At 43.4% G+C, this 20,090-nt stretch overlaps 1 protein-coding gene and 1 long non-coding RNA gene across 6 annotated transcripts in view; one reads left to right on the top strand and one right to left on the bottom strand.

The window, feature by feature from the left end:
* METAP1D (methionyl aminopeptidase type 1D, mitochondrial) overlaps window positions 1-20,090 on the top strand; it is a 451,273-nt gene that overhangs the window by 17,889 nt on the left and 413,294 nt on the right. The window lies entirely within an intron of this gene.
* LOC134944690 (uncharacterized) overlaps window positions 1-20,090 on the bottom strand; it is a 156,980-nt gene that overhangs the window by 120,960 nt on the left and 15,930 nt on the right. The window contains exon 3 of the long non-coding RNA XR_010181923.1: window positions 9,135-9,291. This is a non-coding gene — a long non-coding RNA (uncharacterized LOC134944690). The remainder of the gene's footprint in view (window positions 1-9,134; window positions 9,292-20,090) is intronic.

Here is a 20,090-nt window from a genome sequence, read left to right as displayed (position 1 = left end):
GGGAGAGTTGTGGCTATTTTGATAGAAACAGAAAAAGAGTTAGATGCCAGGTTGATACCCACAATGATTGTAGCTGGGGGAGAAATTGGAAGATTGTGGCGCATTATATGGCCTAAAAGTAGTGAGGAAGAAATAGTTAGTGCTCATATCTCAGCATCTGCTGAAAACCCAGAGAGGGTTAATGAGAGCAGCAATACCCAGGGGGATGGTGCTAATGTAAATGGAGGGCAGTTTGAGACCATGGTAGATAGAGTGGTCACACAGTTAGAGAGATGGCACTATGAGGGAAGCTACAGGAGGTTAAGAATATTTTCAGGAATAGTGCCTGTGCCACTTGGGGAAGAAACGTATGAAGCATGGAAAGAAGCTGCTGTTCAGCAAGCTGAGGAGTGGCAATGTCCTGATCAAATAAAAAGGCAAAGAGTAGTAGAGAGTTTAAGGGGGCCAGCCATGGGGATTATTCAGGCAGCTAGAAGAAGCCATTCGCAAGCCACATTAGAAACTTATTTTGAAGCTTTGGATTATGCATATGGCACGTTAGAGGATGTGGGAGATTTGACCTCTAGATTCCATCATACTTTCCAAGAACCTGGGGAGAAATTTAGTGCTTATTTGATTAGGATAGATAAACTCTTGTATAAAATAGTTGATAAAGGAGGTATAACTAGAGAGGAAGTGGATGGAAATAGGATAAAGCAGCTCCTTAGAGGAGCTTTGACTACTGACTTTGTGGCTCAAATGTTAAGATGTTCAGGGATAAGAAAGACTCCTCCCACTTTTAATGATCTGTTAAAAGAGGTAAAGCAAGAGGAGGCATTAATTGAAATGAGAGAGAAAACTATAAAAAAAGTAAAAGTAATACAACCTATGGTGGAAGTGAATCCATTTGAAGAAAAAATACTGAAAATGATAGAGGAACAAAATAAAAAACTAGAACAGTTTATGGTTTTACAAACCAATAGTAATTCCAGTCTCTCATCAAGGACAAACGATAATATATCCGTAAGGGGAAGGGGGAGTAATTATAATAATCGAGGCCGAGGATGTTTCAAATGTGGTAGGTCAGGGCATAGGGCCTATGAATGCACTGATGATACGGGGTACTTTTCGCAAAGAGTTAGTGATAATAATACAGCATTAAATAGCCACAATCTCTCTGGGCAGGGAAACGGGAGAGGGAGGACTGTGAACCCCTCACAGTCCCCCTAGAAGTCAGCTACTGCGCTATGGGGAATTCCTGGTGGAATGGGAAAATACCAGAAGGTCTGATGGGTCCTACACCAATAGTCTCTGCGTCCATTAATGGGAATAAATGTAAAGTATTATTAGACAGTGGGTCTCAAGTGTCGATTATTTTTGAATCCTGGTATAATGAACACATATCAGATGTGAAAATACAACCCCTTAATGGATTAATAATTTGGGGTTTAAGTGTAAACAAATATCCTTACTTAGGATATGTGCAAGTTACTCTCGAATTTGATAAAGAAATCCCTGGAAAGCCATTGCAGGTCCCTTTTATTGCACTAATTTGTCCTGAGATCCAAGGGGGCAGGAATGAACTTCCTGTAATTATAGGTACTAATACCCATTTGTACAGTGAATTATCAAAATGGTGTCAGGATATGCATAGGAAGGAACAGATTACTGAAGCAGGACAGGCTTGGGTAATTCAACCGAGAGATAAGTTTGAGGTGGAGAAGGGTCAATTTGAAGTTTGTTTTCAAAATAGCGATATTATAAAAGAGGACAAAGATTCATTGATAAGTGAATTGGGTATTAGGAGGAAGGCTTTTTCATCTGATGAATGGGATTTAGGAGAGGCAAAAGGAGTAGAACATATAATAGAACTCACAGATACCAGTCCTTTTCGTGAAAGATCTCGCAGGATAGCTCCTGCAGATTTTGAAGATGTCCGATTACATTTAAAAGGATTATTAGAGAATCAAATTATAATAGAATCCCGTAGTCCTTATGCTTCTCCAATTGTAATTGCTAAAAAGAAAAATGGGAAAATTCGTATGTGCGTAGATTACAGGACCCTTAATGCAAGAACTATTCCAGACCAGTACACAGTTCCTAAAATTGAAGAAGCATTTGACTGCTTGCAAGGAAGTGTATGGTTTTCGGTATTAGACTTACGGAATGGATTCTACCAGATCCCCATGCGCCCTGAAGATAGAGATAAAACCGCATTTATTTGCCCTTTGGGTTTTTTCGAATTCCTAAAAATGCCCCAGGGAATTAAGGGAGCCCCAGCTACATTCCAGAGGACAATGGATAAAGTAATTGGGGATATGAACTATAGAGAGGTCATTGTCTATTTAGACGACATCATTATTTTTGGGAGTTCCCTTCAAGAGCATAATACCCGTCTTATTAAAGTTTTAGATAGATTAATTGAAGGGGGATTGAAGTTGTCTATTGACAAATGTCAGTTATGCCAATCCTCAGTGAAATATTTAGGACACATTGTAAATAGAGAGGGAATTGCCACTGACCCTGCAAAGGTTGAAGCTGTAGTAAATTGGCCTAAGCCTAATAAGTTAAAAGAACTCAGATCTTTTTTAGGCTTTTGCGGGTACTACCGCAGATTCATTCCAAATTATTCAAAGATTTCAAAACCTCTTACAGATTTGACAAAAGGATATCCACCTAATAATCGGGGAAAAGAAACCAAAATAACCCCTAAGTGTTGGTTTAAACCTAATGAACCTTTTGGAAATCGGTGGACTCAGGAATGTGAAATGGCATTTCAGACTTTAAAAACAAAGCTAACTAGGGCTCCAGTTTTAGCTTATGCAAACCCTTCACTCCCATATGTACTTCATATAGATGCTTCACAAGAAGGTATTGGGGGAGTACTGTATCAAAAACATCAAGAAGAGTTAAGGCCTGTGTCCTTTACTAGTAGGGGGTTATCTGTTAGTGAGAGAAATTACCCCACACACAAATTGGAATTTTTAGCTTTAAAGTGGTGTGTGGTGGAAAAATTTCATGAATATTTATATGGAGTAACATTTGAGATTCACACAGATAACAATCCTTTAACATATATCCTTACAACTGCAAAATTAGATGCAACAGGACACAGATGGCTTGCCGCTTTGGCTCTATATAACTTTTCTTTAAGATATAGGCCCGGAGTCAATAATATCGATGCTGACTCATTATCCCGAATACCTAATCAAAATAATTGTGTTGCTATTAATGAATGGATTGAAGTACCTGCTGGGGAAGTGAGGGGGATGTGCCATCATATTCAGATTAAAGAAATGACCCCAGGAGAATCATTAAGTTCATTGGGTGCCACTGAAAAAGCTCTGCCTTTATCATACTGTTGGTTGAGTCATTTAGAATTAGAAGGGTTGCCAAAACTTAGGAAGACCCAGATACAGGCAGATCAGAGGAAAGATCCAGACATTGGATTTATCATATCTGAAATAACAAGAAATAAAAGTAACAAAAATGGTGACCCTGTAGTGTCTAATGCTTCTGAGGGAGTACGGTTATTGGAAAAACAAAGGAAACATCTATTGATAATCAATGGATTGTTATACCGGGTAATTGAAAGGAGTAAAAAAAAAAAATACCAACTAGTATTACCAAAGATATATCGATCTGTGGTAATGAAAGCATTACATGATGACCATGGCCATTTAGGAAATGATAAGACCTTAAATCTAATATATGATAGGTTTTATTGGCCTGGCATGAGGAGAGAGGTAGAAGAATATTGCCAAAATTGTGGAAATTGTATAGTACGAAAAACTGTAAGTAGTCAATCTGCCCCGTTAGTAAACTTTAAGAGTAATGGTCCTATGGATTTAGTCTGTATGGATTTTTTAACATTAGAAGTAGAACCCGGAAAGAAATGCCACATATTAATAATTACAGATCACTTTACCAGATACGCCCAAGCATACGTTACACCAAATCAGAAAGCTTATACTGTAGCCAATACTCTATGGGACAAATATTTTGTTCATTATGGTTTACCTAACCGATTACATTCTGATCAAGGGAGAGAGTTTGAGAGTAAGCTGATTAAGGAACTCTGTATGATTTGTGGGATCACTAAATCACGAACCACCCCTTATCATCCTCAGGGAAATCCTCAGCCTGAAAGGTTTAACAGAACCTTGTTGAATATGTTAGGGACCCTAAACCCATTTGATAAAAACCATTGGAAAAGGCATATTGATCGTTTAATACATGCTTATAACTGCACACGAAATGAGGCTACAGGATATTCTCCATATGCTTTGATGTTTGGGCGAGAGGCTAGACTTCCCATAGACGTGTGTATGGGAATATCTTATAGTGACAAACCCGCTATTTCTCATCTTAAATATATTAAGAAACTAAGAAAAGACTTAAAAGAAGCGTATGACTTAGCTAATGAAACTACTACTAAACTAGAAATAAAAAATAAAAGTCATTATGATAGGAAAGTACGCGATCAGGTCTTGGCTCCTGGGGATAGAGTATTATTGAAACAACTTGGGACTCCTAGAAAATTTAAAATAAGTAACAGATGGAGAGAAGATCCCTTCATAATAATAGAAAAGTTTCCTGGGCTACCTGTATATAAGATTAAGCCAGAAAATGGAGATGAAATTGTATTAACTTTCCATAGACAACACTTACTCCCAATAGGACGTGAAGTTCGTTTAAATAAGTATAGAATTGATCTTAAGACAAGTTCCGATATGGGGACCATAGAGAATGGATATGAGCAAAATATTGAGGCTCATGATACAGAAGGGTCAGAGGATGAATTTACAGGGCAAGGATGCTATTTTAAAGATGAAGGTATTAGAGATGTTGACCCTAAGGAGTTTATTCAGGAGCAGAATACCAATGATCCCATTGGATTCCTCTCTGGAGAAAACTTTGAAGATAATATTGGACAATTTGGGCAAGATAGTAATGATACTCTGGGAGCATTGGAATTAAATATGCCATCAGAAGGATCTGATTACAGTTCTGCTGTATATAATGAAAGCATAGGGGAGCAAGTTATGGAACGGCCTAGGAGAATATGTCAACCTCCATCCATGCTCACTTATAATGAACTGGGAGTACCTAGTATTGTACCAAGGGTAGTGCACCATAATATGATTGATGTGTGGCCATATTGTGCATATTACTATCCTTGTTAAGATTAAAACTAAAGTTAAGGGTGGTAATCCGGTTATATTAAAATTAATGGATTACCAGGGGGAGAATGTAACAGGGTTATAATTAATTTTCATTTGTATGGATATATGTATGTATATGTAATATGTATAACATTATTTAAGAAATATAAAATATATTTAATGTTGACCATAATGAAGTATGTGTATATATATATATAAATTTATATAAAGTAAGGGGTTTCTCAAGTATATTTATTGTGCGGGGTATACTAAAGGGAGTGAGAGGTGTAGCAATATAATATAAAAGACAGTGGAGACTGTTGTGTGTGCTGTAGTTGCAGGGCTGAGCACTAATGATGCGCAGGGTAAATAATATAGCTGTCAAGTATGAGGGGTTTGTTTCCCCACCTCGTGCAGGTAGATGGTACCGTGTGCAGAAGGGTCACCTCGCGCAGGTAAAAAGGAGGCCGTGTGCAAAGAGGTGGTGGCCACCTCGCGCAGGTAAGGGAGGCCGTGTGCAAAGGAATGGTCCCCACGCGCTGCTAGAAGTAGTGTATAAAGGTGCTCCCCGCCGGCGGTCAGTCAGTCTGCAGATCCCCCTTGCCGTGCTGGTACCTAGGTCTCTCCGGTGGCCGCTAAGAGCTGTAACAAGCTGTAAACATTACAGCGGCGGCCGGGAAGTCAGGGTAGCGCAGCCAGACAAGGAGAGCCGGTGAGAGCAGGGACCGGCGCGGCTAGCAAGAGCTGTGAAGATAGGAGAGCCGGGGGAGCGGATACCGGCGCGGCTATCAGGAGCCGTGAAGAAGCGGTGACGTGCGGCTAGCCAGAGCCGTGAAGACAAGGAGAGCCGGTGAGAGCAGAGACCGGCGCGGCTAGCAAGAGCCGTGAAGACAAGGAGAGCCGGGGGAGCGGATACCGGCGCGGCTATCAGGAGCCGTGAAGAAGCGGTGACGTGCGGCTAGCCAGAGCCGTGAATACAAGGAGAGCCGGTGAGAGCAGAGACCGGCGCGGCTAGCAAGAGCCGTGAAGACAAGGAGAGCCGGGGGAGCGGATACCGGCGCGGCTATCAGGAGCCGTGAAGAAGCGGAGACGTGCGGCTAGTCAGAGCCGTGAAGATAAGGAGAGCCGGTGATAGCTGGGACCGGTGTAAGCAGCGGCGATTGTCCAGCACTCATCTACTAAATAAGCTATAGCTGAATCCACTGCCCACCAATGAGAAGCCATTGGGGTGAGGCTATCTACCTGAATAATAGTAAGTGTCAGGAGGCACTTACGGAAGGCATCTAAGGTCTGTAAAAATTATACCTGCTGTGCACCTATTCACCAGTTACACTACTATATGAACATATTTCAGTTCAGGCAGCTATAATGACTATGTATTTACCATCAGCTTTGCATACTGCCTAGTTTAGTCACTTTCCAGTAGGAACTCTAACAATCATACAGCGGTATAATATATATATATCTCAGTGTATTCAGCTCAAATCTATAACTGACTAGCCCTAGAGACATACTGTATAACGCTGCTGAAGATGATTTAACTGCAGACAGCACAGGATTTATAATTCATTCAAAAGCAACCAGCTAGTCTAGTCAGAATGGATACAATTACAAAATATGTGGCAATACAAACAAAGTAGCAGCAAAGGGAGACACACTACTGCAAGAAAAACAAAGTATTTATTGTAAAGGAATCTTAGTTCGACTTACAGTTAACTACAGTTGAGTTATAAGCTCTACAGCAGATAAAGGAAATTGCAGGAGAGAATAGACTATTTGTTCCAGTTAACTAAAACACAACATACTTTGGAAATGGAGATATTGATAGTATATATTTATATTCACACTGGTAAAGAGACTTCATCTACAGACGAGCAATAATAAACAATTAAGTATACAATAATATACTTACCATCTGTTAGCTACATAGTAGAGAGAGATTCATCACTGGGAATACAAGAAAAGGAAAGCAAGGATATTAGAGGCATTATATTCTACAGAAAGAATTTATTATAGTGAGGAGACTGTATAGACCACTATAAATAACTAAATAATAAGTTTAAGCTTCAGGATACAAAGTATTGGTAATCTTCAATCCTTTGCAATGCAGGAGGATTAATTACTGACACTTATCCAACAGGATAAATTACACTCATTGGGCCCCAACTGCGCAATTAAAGACTAAGAGTACCCGGGTAACTCAATTAGAGAACAAAATATTTGTCATTGAGTATTATATGCATTGTTGTTTAGATAGAGGAATATTGTCAATTAGTAATTATATATGTATGTAATTTGAGTATACCTAAAAATATATATATCTTATATAAAATTATACTTACCATAAAGTTATTGTGGTGATTGTCTGATCCTAAGAAAGAAGAAAAGAAGTACAGGTATTATACATGTTATTATACTAAGGTGATTAGTTTTGTAAATGTGTATAGGTTAATTAACACACATATTTAAATAGCAGGGCTTTCCCAGGCAAGCCAAAATAACAATTAGCTTGGGTGGAGGCACTGGTGATTTATATCAAGAGATAAGATAAGGTTACACTTGATACATGCTAACTGTAAGGTGATTGGTATCTATGGGCAACTTCTTCACATCTATACTCTTCAGAAGGCTTTGATACACCTCCCACCAGGTCCTCAATTAGCCTATTCATTCTAAAAATACAACAAAAAAAGTTCTAAAATCTAAAATAGCTGTTATTTATTCATACTCTGAACTAGGATTTGTATTAACTTTTTTGACTAACAAAGAAATAGTGGTAAAAGATTTCCATAGATCCTTTGTGATGTAAAGTTTTAAGCATATTCAGGTAAGTAGTCATCAGTCACTCAGATGTTTTCTTTCAGCCTGTCAGTGACTGGTTGTATGTGTTGCTGTGCCCAGAGGTGTAGCTAGGTGCCATGGTGACCGGAGCAAGGGTATGTTTTGGCGCCTCCTCCCTTGTACTGAATTGGGGGCATGTTACATTTCAAAAGAAAAAAATAGAAAAAGCCTACATTGGTGACAGGGCCGGTTCTAGACCTTGTGGAGCTCAGGGTGGAAGTTTCTTTTGGGCTCCCCTCATGAGCAAAACAGGGACAGTGCGTGTTGAAGGCACGCCACAAAAATGTAGGGGAGGTTATGCCACAATAGAGCCGCTTATGCATGTTTCTCTGCAGCTTCTAATGCAGAATGAGGTGCTGTAGCAGCAGCTGAGGCAGAGAAAGGTGCTGTAGCATCAATGTAGAGAGAGGTGCTGTAGCAGCTGGGGCAGAAAGGGGTGCTGCAACGGCCGAAGCAGAAAGAGGTGTTGCAGCAGCCAGGGCAGAAAGAGATGCTACAGCAGAGAGTGGTGTAGCAGGACAGAAGTAACCTGCTGCACAGTTACAAGCAGACAGTGAGACATACAGTATAAAGAGGGTGGCAGAGTTCCGGCATGTGCCGACTGTGTCTCCTGCTATCACCTCTGACCTGCCCTGTTCACTACCTAGTCTGCAAGACCGAGTCAGTGTGCACCCCTCTGCTTCTCCTCCTCCTGCTCTGTGTCTGCCTGTACAGTGGGGGTGAGCAGGCGGCGGCGCTCCCTCTAACTTTTTCGGCGCCCGGAGCTCGTGCTCCTCCGGAGTCACCCTCGCTACACCCCTGGCTGTGCCAGACATACAAAATGGGCAATGGTTTCCATTGGGTTAGGGCTGAAATGCCGGTCGCGACATCCCAATTGGTAGAATCCCGACAGGAGTCGTGAAACTATTCTTACTAACTTCCTCTAACCCTCCCTTCCTGCAGCCTAAACCTACACCCCGAAGCCTAACCCTAACACTTCCCAGTGGTCACTAAAGCTAACCTTCCACTGCTTCCCTGCCGCAACCTAACCCCAATGCTACTGGGGGGAAGGGGGTGCCTAACCTCAATCTAACCCCCCTCCCCGCAGCCTAAATCTAACCACCCTTCCCACAGTCTAAGCCTAACCGTACTACCCCCCCGGCTGTGTACCTCTCCGTCGGTCCAGCAGTCCATTGACTGTGATGATGGCGCCGGCATTGTGATCCTATTCGGGTTCCCGGTGCCGCCATTCTGATCCGTGTCGGGATTCCGGCGTCTGTATTTTGACAGATGGGATTCCCTTACATTGCATGTATGTCCCACAAAGCTATAATTTCAAACAAAATCAATTTGGTTGGAATCAGTTGGGTAAAATGCACAGTTTGAACCACTAATAAGACACTAATGCATGTAAGGCAGGCCATAGGTTAATTGCTGCAAGCGGACATCCAACCAATAAATGTAACCTGCAACATGTCTGAGCGGCCATGTCTGTATATAGACAGCTTAAACTTGATCAAGAATTGTTCTGTCCACTAAACGAGACATACCATTAGAAGTTTAATTATATGCTGATGTTACTGGTGTACCTAGCAAATTAATTATATCACTATAGCAACTGCATGGAAGTGTTGTTCCCCTTTGGGAAAATAACTCAGGTCTTGTGTTTTGCTATATACGATACATAAAATAAGATCAAAATATAAGATTTAAACTGTCTGGTTTTTCCTGTCTCCGAAAAGATCTTTTGGGGTCAGAGATGCTCCTTATCCTTAGTTATAAGGGAGGGGGCATCGTTCCAAGCCAGTGCTTTGAAATGACTGTACCTGGCCTCCAATCCATCACTTCCCACTGTCGCCTGTCTCTTCAAGCCATCATGTGTTTTCACCATTGACTGCCATCTCGGCTGTACAAAGCTCTCATTCATCTCCTTATTCTACCAGCTTCTTCCCTCTTGACAATTAGTATCTCTTGTGAAAGACTAAATTGTTTGCTAAGAACATTTTAAATTAAAAGTATTCAAACAATTTGGATGTGCTTTTCATAATTCTTTTACGGTGCCAGGTTGATATCTATAGATAGCTGTTATATATTGTGGAATGTTCTGTGGATTTCCACATATTTAGGTAAATTACAAGCTGGAGTGTGTGAAGTGCCGCAGTTTTTGTTGTTGTCATTTTTTGTTTTTATTTCTAGACTTTACTAAATACACTTTTCTGTAGCTTACTGTCAAATTACAACTATAATTGATGTACACAAGTATCTAGTTCTTTTCAAACCAGATACCCCTACTCCCAGGTTAATGGAAACTTAACAAAGAACATTGTTTTATTTTTTTATTTTTTTTAGATTCCTTCGTTTATAATTTTCAAAGGATTGTCGAAAAAATTGATACAAATCAGGCCAATGAATAGGGTCTGTGGTGTGTATATCCGAGCTACAGACAAGTGTAATACCTAATTGCAGCAACGTTTGCTAATTTCTGGAGGATTCTCATGTGTCGTCAGTAATGGAGTGCAAGAAACGCCATCTGGCCATACATTGCAGCATTTTATATTTACAGTTTTATTTACTGGTTGGGCAGACAGGGGAAATTCGAATGTTTGCACCGGTGGCTTTCAGTGCCGTGTACCTGATGGAGCAATTCAGTTGATGCTCCGAGCGCGAACAGCTGGCGGCGTCAGCATTTCTGCTTTCAGTCGCCCGTGCTGCGAAAAGTGAACCATTTGGGCATTGAAGCAGCACTTTCCGCATCGCACCCAGCACTGTGGCCGCGTTTAGCCATTTTGTGTGGCTAAACCCAGCACTGCAGGGTACAATCGGCACATTAAAAAAAACCAAAAAAAAAAAAAACCAATTGAGTAACATTCTCCCCCGATCTCCCATCACTTTAGATGGGAGATCAGGCGCACATAAACAATTGAATTGCTGCAAATTAAAGTTTAGAGATGGTTCCTCAGATTAAGGAAACAAGAAATAGATAACACAGGGTCATAATTAAACTTCAGGAACAAAGATCAAATAACAGATGATAGTGCTGAACAATTTATTCCACATCAGATGGGTGGAAGAGATGATGGAAATGGAAAGCTGATTGGGGCAAGTTTTGAGAATACAGAGTGAAGAGCAGTGGAGTCGGTACACCAGACCTACTCCAACTACTCTATTTTACTACTTTCTGACTTTGCCATAAATGGCAAACATCTATATCCATCTAGACTATGATTTGAACTTCACTATGCAGCGATTTTTTTCCGCTTGTACAGTTCTACAGTATATTGCTTTTAGAAGTTTATTACTGACTCCACCTAAATTGTCTCCAAATCCGACTCCACAGCCCTGGTGGGAGTGAATGTTGGATCCCAAAGGATGAAGGACGGGTGAGCGATCCGCTCACCGATTTTTTTTTCCTGTAATGGCTATAAAGTGCAAGGTAGACTGTTATTGAAAATATATTTTTTACAAACAAAAATTCTATAAACAGAATGTTGCCTTTTAGTGGACTTGAGCCTCTGAAAGTTGGGTTAGGTTGAGCAAGTTTAATTTGTGCAGTTATTTGTCGGGCGTTTGCAAGCTGTTGATTCTCATCGGTTTTGACCTCAACATTTAATGAAGTAATAATATTAGATGCCAGGCAAGGTGTTTTTTTTAATATTATTACAGTTTGACATATGCATAGCTAAAACTGGTTTGCAAGAGCCGCTATGTAGTAAATCTAATCCTTTTTATCTGTTATAAGGGTTAACATATTCAGTATTGCATTATGAAACAACTGCCATGTTGATGGAGACACAGGCTTGTCTAACATACCATAGCTACTGTGGATGAGTTTTGTTAGGACCTGTCTTTCACCACTACCATAGTTCCACCATTGATGATCATGCTGAACAGATTTGCTGTGTCTAATCAATCAACAGCACAATCATTGTTTACATGCCTACTGCAATCTTATTAGAATAGCTCAGCAATAAATCTGGGGTCCTTTGTGTTATAGTAGAGGTTACAATTCAGAGATCATTCGGGTCATGACATTTACAGACTGGTCAAGTGAACCTGCTGGAAATTTAGTAATACTAATAAGTGATATATATTAGGGTTTTTTGTTTGTTTTATCCCCACCTTGTAGAATAGAGTTTTACATACTCATGTAAATGTGATGTTAAAGCTTTGTACCTTGATATCTTAAAAAAAAAAAAAAAAAAAAAAGTGAAATGTGCTACATTTTTGAAAAGAAAGAAAAATGTTTTGGAATAAAAATACTGAAGGTGTCAGATCATTTGTTTTTTGACCACCTGTCGGGATACCGGTGGTCTCAATACCGACAGCAGCATCCCGATGTGCATAATCCCGACACCTTTATAGGTAAGTACCCTAACCCTCCCTGGCTGCTATCTAAACCTAACCCCCACCACCACCACCACCACCACAGCCTAACCCTAATTCCCCAGTGGTGCCTAACCCTCCATGCAGCCTAAACCTAATCCTCCAGTACTTGCAGTATGCCGGGTTGGTGAGCGCTTATGGAATAGGGGGCTGTAGCATGGTTTGCAGCCGTGTCAGGCGACACGGCTGCGACCCGTGCTACAGTGGAAAAGGGGTATAAGTTTGTAAAATGTGACTATATAACTAGTGAGAGACCCCTTTTTTATTACTACAGTTTAGGATGGGTCTCCAAGCAAAAACATTTACTTTTGTAATCATATCTAGACTTTTGTGACCTCCAAATACTGACCACGCTTCTACAGACACAAATAATCCACCATTAAGTATATAATACATTTCTCTTGCCATTACTAGCCTCCAGATTACTGTATTGTGAGATGCTTATCCAGTGGCAACGTTTTTATTTTATTTAAATACATTTATTGCTTTATAGTTACAGAAATTCAAAGTAGGAAAGATAATGGGTTTGGGGCCTTTTCTTGGTAGACTATAGTTTATGGGAAGAGGATTTATAGAGTAATTCGATTTGAATACTGTGAAAAAGGGCTAGCCACATTTAATTTAATAAAGTAAGTCTTAACCTATGGCGTTGTGGATGGATTCTGCCTTTGACTGAAATTCCCCCTTCATAAAAGTATTGAGAAACGTTACTGTGTCACAATTTATTCAACATGGCAAAATAATTTGTGGAGAAGTTAGTACATGGTATAGCAATACCGTAAAGTAATTTTGGGCCAGAGCCAGAGGTGGACACAACGTCAATGCCAGACGCAATGGAGCATTTTTTTTACACTGTGCTTGTTCCATGATGGTCTTGTGACAGAGGTCACATAGAGGATTTATTTGCAGGTAGCCAGGTTTTGTGAGAGGTGGTTATAAAATGCAGGCGTGTCTGGACCGGTTTATGGACATGTTTAGATGTTGCACTGCAAATTCAGGGGAGGTCGAGGCGTCTTAAGGCCCGTACACACTGGCCGATATATCGGCCGTTCAAGATATATTGCGGGTCCGTCGGCCAGTGTGTACGGCCCATACGTCTGTGACCTCCGTCATTCACAGACGTATTGCGTCTGCCCCGCAGCACAGCCGTCGGCCAATATATCTACTGATATATTGGCGCGTCGCTGTGTGTGTACCGACCGCCCGTACACATGCTGCTGCGGCCGGCGGTGATTGACAGCTGAACTGGGCGGGCGGGTGTACACGCCCGCCCAGTTCATGACGTCAGTCCCCGACGGATCGGGCAGTGTGTATGCTCAACACACTGCCCGATCCGTCCATAGATATATCTGCAGATCAATTGATCTGCAGATATATCTACTAGTGTGTACCCACCTTAATCTGAGACAGCATAGACTTGCTCAGAAATCCGATACTTCCACTTTGTACGTTGAGTGGTGGATATGAGACGCAGACAGTGGGCATCTCTATACAGATGACAGCGTCTGACTTGCAGCAGCGCAAGCCTTTGTGTGGACCTCTGAATCAGGCCTTTTCTTTTCTTTTCTTAAACACAATTTCTCTAACGTCCTAGTGGATGCTGGGGACTCCGAAAGGACCATGGGGAATAGCGGCTCCGCAGGAGACTGGGCACAAAGTAAAAGCTTTAGGACTAGCTGGTGTGCACTGGCTCCTCCCCCTATGACCCTGCTCCAAGCCTCAGTTAGATTTTGTGCCCGAACGAGAAGGGTGCAATCTAGGTGGCTCTCCTGAGCTGCTTAGAGTAAAAGTTTAAATAGGTTTTTTATTTTCAGTGAGACCTGCTGGCAACAGGCTCACTGCATCGAGGGACTTAGGGGAGAGAAACGAACTCACCTGCATGCAGAGTGGATTGGGTTTCTTAGGCTACTGGACATTAGCTCCAGAGGGACGATCACAGGCCCAGCCATGGATGGGTCCCGGAGCCGCGCCGCCGGCCCCCTTACAGATGCTGAAGCAAGAAGAGGTCCATAAATCGGCGGCAGAAGACTTTCCTGTCTTCATAAGGTAGCGCACAGCACTGCAGCTGTGCGCCATTGCTCTCAGCACACTTCACACTCCGGTCACTGAGGGTGCAGGACGCTGGGGGGGGGCGTCCTGGGAAGCAATGAATTTACCTTAGTTGGCGAAAAATACATCACATATAGCTCCTGGGCTATATGGATGTATTTAACCCCTGCCAGTTTTCCAGTAAAAAGCGGGAGAAGAGCCCGCCGTGAAGGGGACGGGGCCTATCTCCTCAGCACACAGCGCCATTTTTCCCACACAGCTCCGCTGGTAGGAAGGCTCCCAGAATCTCCCCTGCATCCTGCAACTACAGAAACAGGGTAAAAAAGAGAGGGGGGCACTTATTTGGCAAAATAACAGATATAAGCAGCTATAAGGGATAGACACTTATTGTAAGGTTGTCCCTATACATATATAGCGCTCTGGTGTGTGCTGGCAAACTCTCCCTCTGTCTCCCCAAAGGGCTAAGTGGGTCCTGTCCTCTATCAGAGCATTCCCTGTGTGTGTGCTGGGTGTCGGTACGTGTGTGTCGACATGTATGAGGAGGAAAATGATGTGGAGGCGGAGCAGAGTGTCTGTAACAGTGATGTCACCCCCTAGGGGGTCGACACCTGAGTGGATGTACTGTTGAAAATTACGTGACAGTGTCAGCTCTATATAAAAAAACAGTGGTTGACATGAGACAGCCGGCTACTCAGCTTGTGCCTGTCCAGACGTCTCATAGGCCGTCAGGCAGATGGCAGATACAGACGCCGACACGGATACTGACTCCTGTGTCGACGGTGAAGAGACAACCGTGATTTCCAGTAGGGCCACACGTTACATGATTGAGACAATGGAAAATGTTTTATACATTTCTGATAATACGAGTACCACCAAAAAAAGGGGTATTATGTTCGGTGAGGGAAAAACTACCTGTAGTTTTCTGAATCTGAGAAATAAAATGTGTGATGATGCGTGGGTTTCCCCCCGATAACAATTAATAATTTCTTAAAAAGTATTGGCTGCATACCCTTTCCCGCCAGAGGTTAGGATGCATTGGGAAACACCCCCTAGGGGGGATAAGGCGCTCACACGCTTGTAAGAACAAGGGCTCTACCCTCTCATGAGATGGCCGCCCTTAAGGATCCTGCTGATAGAAAGCAGGAGGGTATCCAAAAAAAGGTATTTACACACATACTGGTGTTATACTGCGACCAGCTATCGCCTCAGCCTGGAGGTGCAGTGCTGGGTTGGCATGGTCGGATTCCCTGACTGGAAATATTGATATCCTAGATAAGGATAGTATATTATTGCCTATAGAGCATTTAAAAGATGCATTTCTATATATGCATGATGCACAGCGGAATAATTGCCGACTGGCATCAAGTATAAGTGCGTTGTCCAATTCTACCAGTAAAATGGTCAGGTGATGCGGATTCCAAACGTCATTTGGAAGTATTGCCTTTGAAAGGGGACATTTGGGGTCGGTCTTTTAGACCTGGTGGCCACGGCAACAGCTGGGAAATCCACGTTTGTACCCCAGGTCGCCTCTCAAAATAAGACGCCGTATTATCAGGCGCAGTCCTTTGTTGGCAAGCGGACAAAAGGTTCCTCTTTTCTGCTCGTGACAGAGGGAGAGGAAAAAGGCTGCAGAGATCAGCCAGTTCCCAGGAACAGATACCCTTTCCAGCCTCTGCCAAGCCCTCAGTATGACGCTAGGACTTTACAAGCTCAGGCACGGTGGGGGCCCGTTCTCAATGAATTTCAGTGCGCAGTGGGCTCACTCGCAAGTAGACCCCTGGATCCTTCAGGTAATATCTCAGGGGTACATATTGGAATTCGAGACGTCTCCCCCTCGCCGTTTCCAAAAGTCGACTTTACCGACGTCTCCCTCGGACAGGGAGGCAGTTTTGGAAGCCATTCACAAGCTGTATTCCCAGCAGGTGATAATCAAGGTACCCCTCCTGCAACAGGGAACGGGGTATTATTCCACACTATTGTGGTACCGAAGCCAGACGGCTCGGTGAGACCGATTCTAAAATCTTTGAACACTTACATACAGAGGTTCAAATTCAAGATTGAGTCACTCAGAGCAGTGATTGCGAACCTGGAAGAAGGGGACTACATGATGTCTCGGGACATCAAGGATGCTTACCTTCATGTCAAAATTTACCCTTCTCACCAAGGGTACCTCAGGTTTATGGTACAGAACTGTCACTATCAGTTCAGACGCTGCCGTAGGGATGGCCCACGGCACCCCGGGTCTTTACCAAGGTAATGGCCGAAATGATGATGTTCCTTCGAAGGAAGGGAATTTTAGTTATCCCTTACTTGGACGATTCCCTGATAAGGGTAAGATCCAGGGAACAGTTGGAGGTCGGTGTAGCACTATCTCAGATAGTGTTGCGGCAGCACGATTGGATTCTCAATATTCCAAAATCGCAGCTGGTTCCGTCGACGTGTCTTCTGTTCCTAGGGATGATCCTGGACACAGTCCAGAAAAAGGTGTTTCTCCCGGAGGAGAAAGCCAGGGAGTTATCCGAGCTAGTCAGGAACCTCCTCAAACCGAGCCAAGTCTCAGTGCATCAATGCACAAGGGTTCTGGGTAAAATGGGGGCTTCCTACGAAGCAATCCCATTTGGCAGATTCCACGCAAGAACTTTCCAGTGGGACCTGCTGGACAAATGGTCCGGGTCGCATCTTCAGATGCATCAGCGGATAACCCTGTCACCAAGGACAAGGGTGTCCCTCCTGTGGTGGTTGCAGAGTGCTCATCTTCTAGAGGGCCGCAGATTCGGCATTCAGGACTGGGTCCTGGTAACCACGGATGCCAGCCTGCGAGGCTGGGGAGCAGTCACACAGGGAAGGAATATCCAGGACTTATGGTCAAGCCTGGAGACATCACTTCACATAAATATCCTGAAGCTAAGGGACATTTACAATGCTCTAAGCTTAGCAAGACCTTTGCTTCAAGGACAGCCGGTGTTGATCCAGTCGGACAACATCACGGCAGTCACCCACGTAAACAGACAGGGTGGCACAAGAAGCAGAAGGGCAATGACAGAAGCTGCAAGGATTCTTCGCTGGGCGGAAAATCATGTGATAGCACTGTCAGCAGTATTCATTCCGGGAGTGGACAACTGGGAAGCAGACTTCCTCAGCACGACCTCCACCCGGGGAGAGTGGGGACTTCACCCAGAAGTCTTCCACAGGATTATAAACCGTTGGGAAAAACTCGACAGGTATTGCGCCAGGTCCAGGGACCCTCAGGCAATAGCTGTAGACGCTCTGGTAACACCGTAGGTGTACCAGTCAGGGTATGTGTTTCCTCCTCTGCCTCTCATACCCAAGGTACTGAGATTGATAAGATGGTGAGGAGTAAGCACTATATTCGTGGCTCCGGATTGGCCAAGAAGGACTTGGTAACCGGAACTTCAAGAGATGCTCACGGAGGATCCGTGGCCTCTACCTCTAAGAAGGGACCTGCTCCAGCAAGGACCCTGTCTGTTCCAAGACTTACCGCTGCTGCGTTTGACGGCATGGCGGTTGAACGCCGGATCCTGAAGGAAAAAGGGCATTCCGGATGAAGTCATCCCTATCCTGATCAAAGCCAGGAAGGATGTAACCGCAAAAACATTATCACCGCAATTGGCGAAAATATGTTGCGTGGTGCGAGGCCAGTAAGGCCCGACGGTGGAAATTCGACTGGGTCGATTCCTACATTTCCTGCAAACAGGAGTGTCTATGGGCCTGAAATTGGGGTCCATTAAGGTTCAAATTTCGGCCCTGTCAATTTTCTTCCAAAAAGAACTAACTTCAGTCCCTGAAGTTCAGACGTTTGTAAAAGGGGTACTGCATATACAGCCTCCTTTTGTGCCTCCAGTGGCACTTGGGATCTCAATGTAGTTTTTTTTTTTTGGATTCCAAAAGTCACATTGGTTTGAACCACTTAAATCTGTGGAGTTAAAATATCTCACATGGAAAGTGGTCATGCTGTTAGCCCTGGCCTGGGCCAGGCGCGTGTCAGAATTGGCGGCTTTATCCTGTAAAAGCCCTTATCTGATTTTCCATTCGGACAGGGCGGAATTGAGGACTCGTCCTCAATTTCTCCCTAAGGTGTTTTCAGCATTTCACTTAAACCAACCTATTGTGGTGCCTGCGGCTACTAGGGACTTGGAGGATTCCAAGTTGCTGGACGTAGTCAGGGCCCTGAAAATATATGTTTCCAGGACGGCTGGAGTCAGAAAATCTGACTCGCTGTTTATCCTGTATGCACCCAACAAGCTGGGTGCTCCTGCTTCTAAGCAGACGATTGCTCGTTGGATTTGCAGTACAATTCAGCTTGCACATTCTGTGGCAGGCCTGCCACAGCCAAAATCTGTAAAAGCCCATTCCACACGGAAAGTGGGCTCATCTTGGGCGGCTGCCCGAGGGGTCTCGGCTTTACAACTTTGCCGAGCAGCTACTTGGTCAGGGGCAAACACGTTTGCTAAATTCTACAAATTTGATACCCTGGCTGAGGAGGACCTGGAGTTCTCTCATTCGGTGCTGCAGAGTCATCCGCACTCTCCCGCCCGTTTGGGAGCTTTGGTATAATCCCCATGGTCCTTTCGGAGTCCCCAGCATCCACTAGGACGTTAGAGAAAATAAGAATTTACTTACCGATAATTCTATTTCTCATAGTCCGTAGTGGATGCTGGGCGCCCATCCCAAGTGCGGATTGTCTGCATTACTTGTACATAGTTATTGTTACAAAAATCGGGTTATTGTTGTTGTGAGCCATCTTTTCAGAGGCTCCTTCTGTTATCATGCTGTTAACTGGGTTCAGATCACAAGTTGTACGGTGTGATTGGTGTGGCTGGTAATGAGTCTTACCCGGGATTCAAAATCCTTCCTTATTGTGTACGCTCGTCCGGGCACAGTATCCTAACTGAGGCTTGGAGGAGGGTCATAGGGGGAGGAGCCAGTGCACACCAGCTAGTCCTAAAGCTTTTACTTTGTGCCCAGTCTCCTGCGGAGCCGCTATTCCCCATGGTCCTTTCGGAGTCCCCAGCATCCACTACGGACTATGAGAAATAGAATTATCGGTAAGTAAATTCTTATTTTTATTGGGAGGATCACAAAAATATAACAGCAGACAAAATATACCAAGAGACCTGGTCAGTTAGATTACAGATAAAACTGTGATAAAGTATAACATCAACAGGTTGGATCCAATTTTAAAATTTAAAGTAGCAAGAAGGGTGTCTCACGGCGACGGTGTAGCAATCCGTTGAAGAGAACTGGAAACAGAGATTGGAAGAAAGAACAGTCAGAGAGACAAAGGAAAGAAGCAGGGAGAAGAAGGAAAAAGAACAAGTCAAGTTGAAGGAACAGGAAAGGGAGATAGAAGCAGAGGGGTGGCCTCCAGACTTGAGAGGTTGAGAGGTATCGTTTTTAGTTTATCAGGGTACAAATGGGGAGGAAGCCTGTTGGAAGGATAGCCAGGGAGACCAAACTTTATCAAATAGTTTAGAGGAGTTACGTATAACAGTCATATATTCCATTTTGTGCACATACCAAATCCGGAAGATTATCACCAGCATGGGGAGGGAGTGAGGCTTTTCCAGTCTATTGCTATTTGGCACGTCATAGCAGAAACTACTTGCCGAAACAGTTTATTTTGGTGTCGATTAAGGTTAGGGAGAGTCAAGGGGTGCAGAAAATACTGGGGAT

The sequence above is a fragment of the Pseudophryne corroboree genome, chromosome 7 (genome assembly GCF_028390025.1).
Source record: "Pseudophryne corroboree isolate aPseCor3 chromosome 7, aPseCor3.hap2, whole genome shotgun sequence".
In the NCBI taxonomy this organism is placed as follows: domain Eukaryota; kingdom Metazoa; phylum Chordata; class Amphibia; order Anura; family Myobatrachidae; genus Pseudophryne; species Pseudophryne corroboree.
This window is presented reverse-complemented; position numbering and strand designations above follow the sequence as displayed.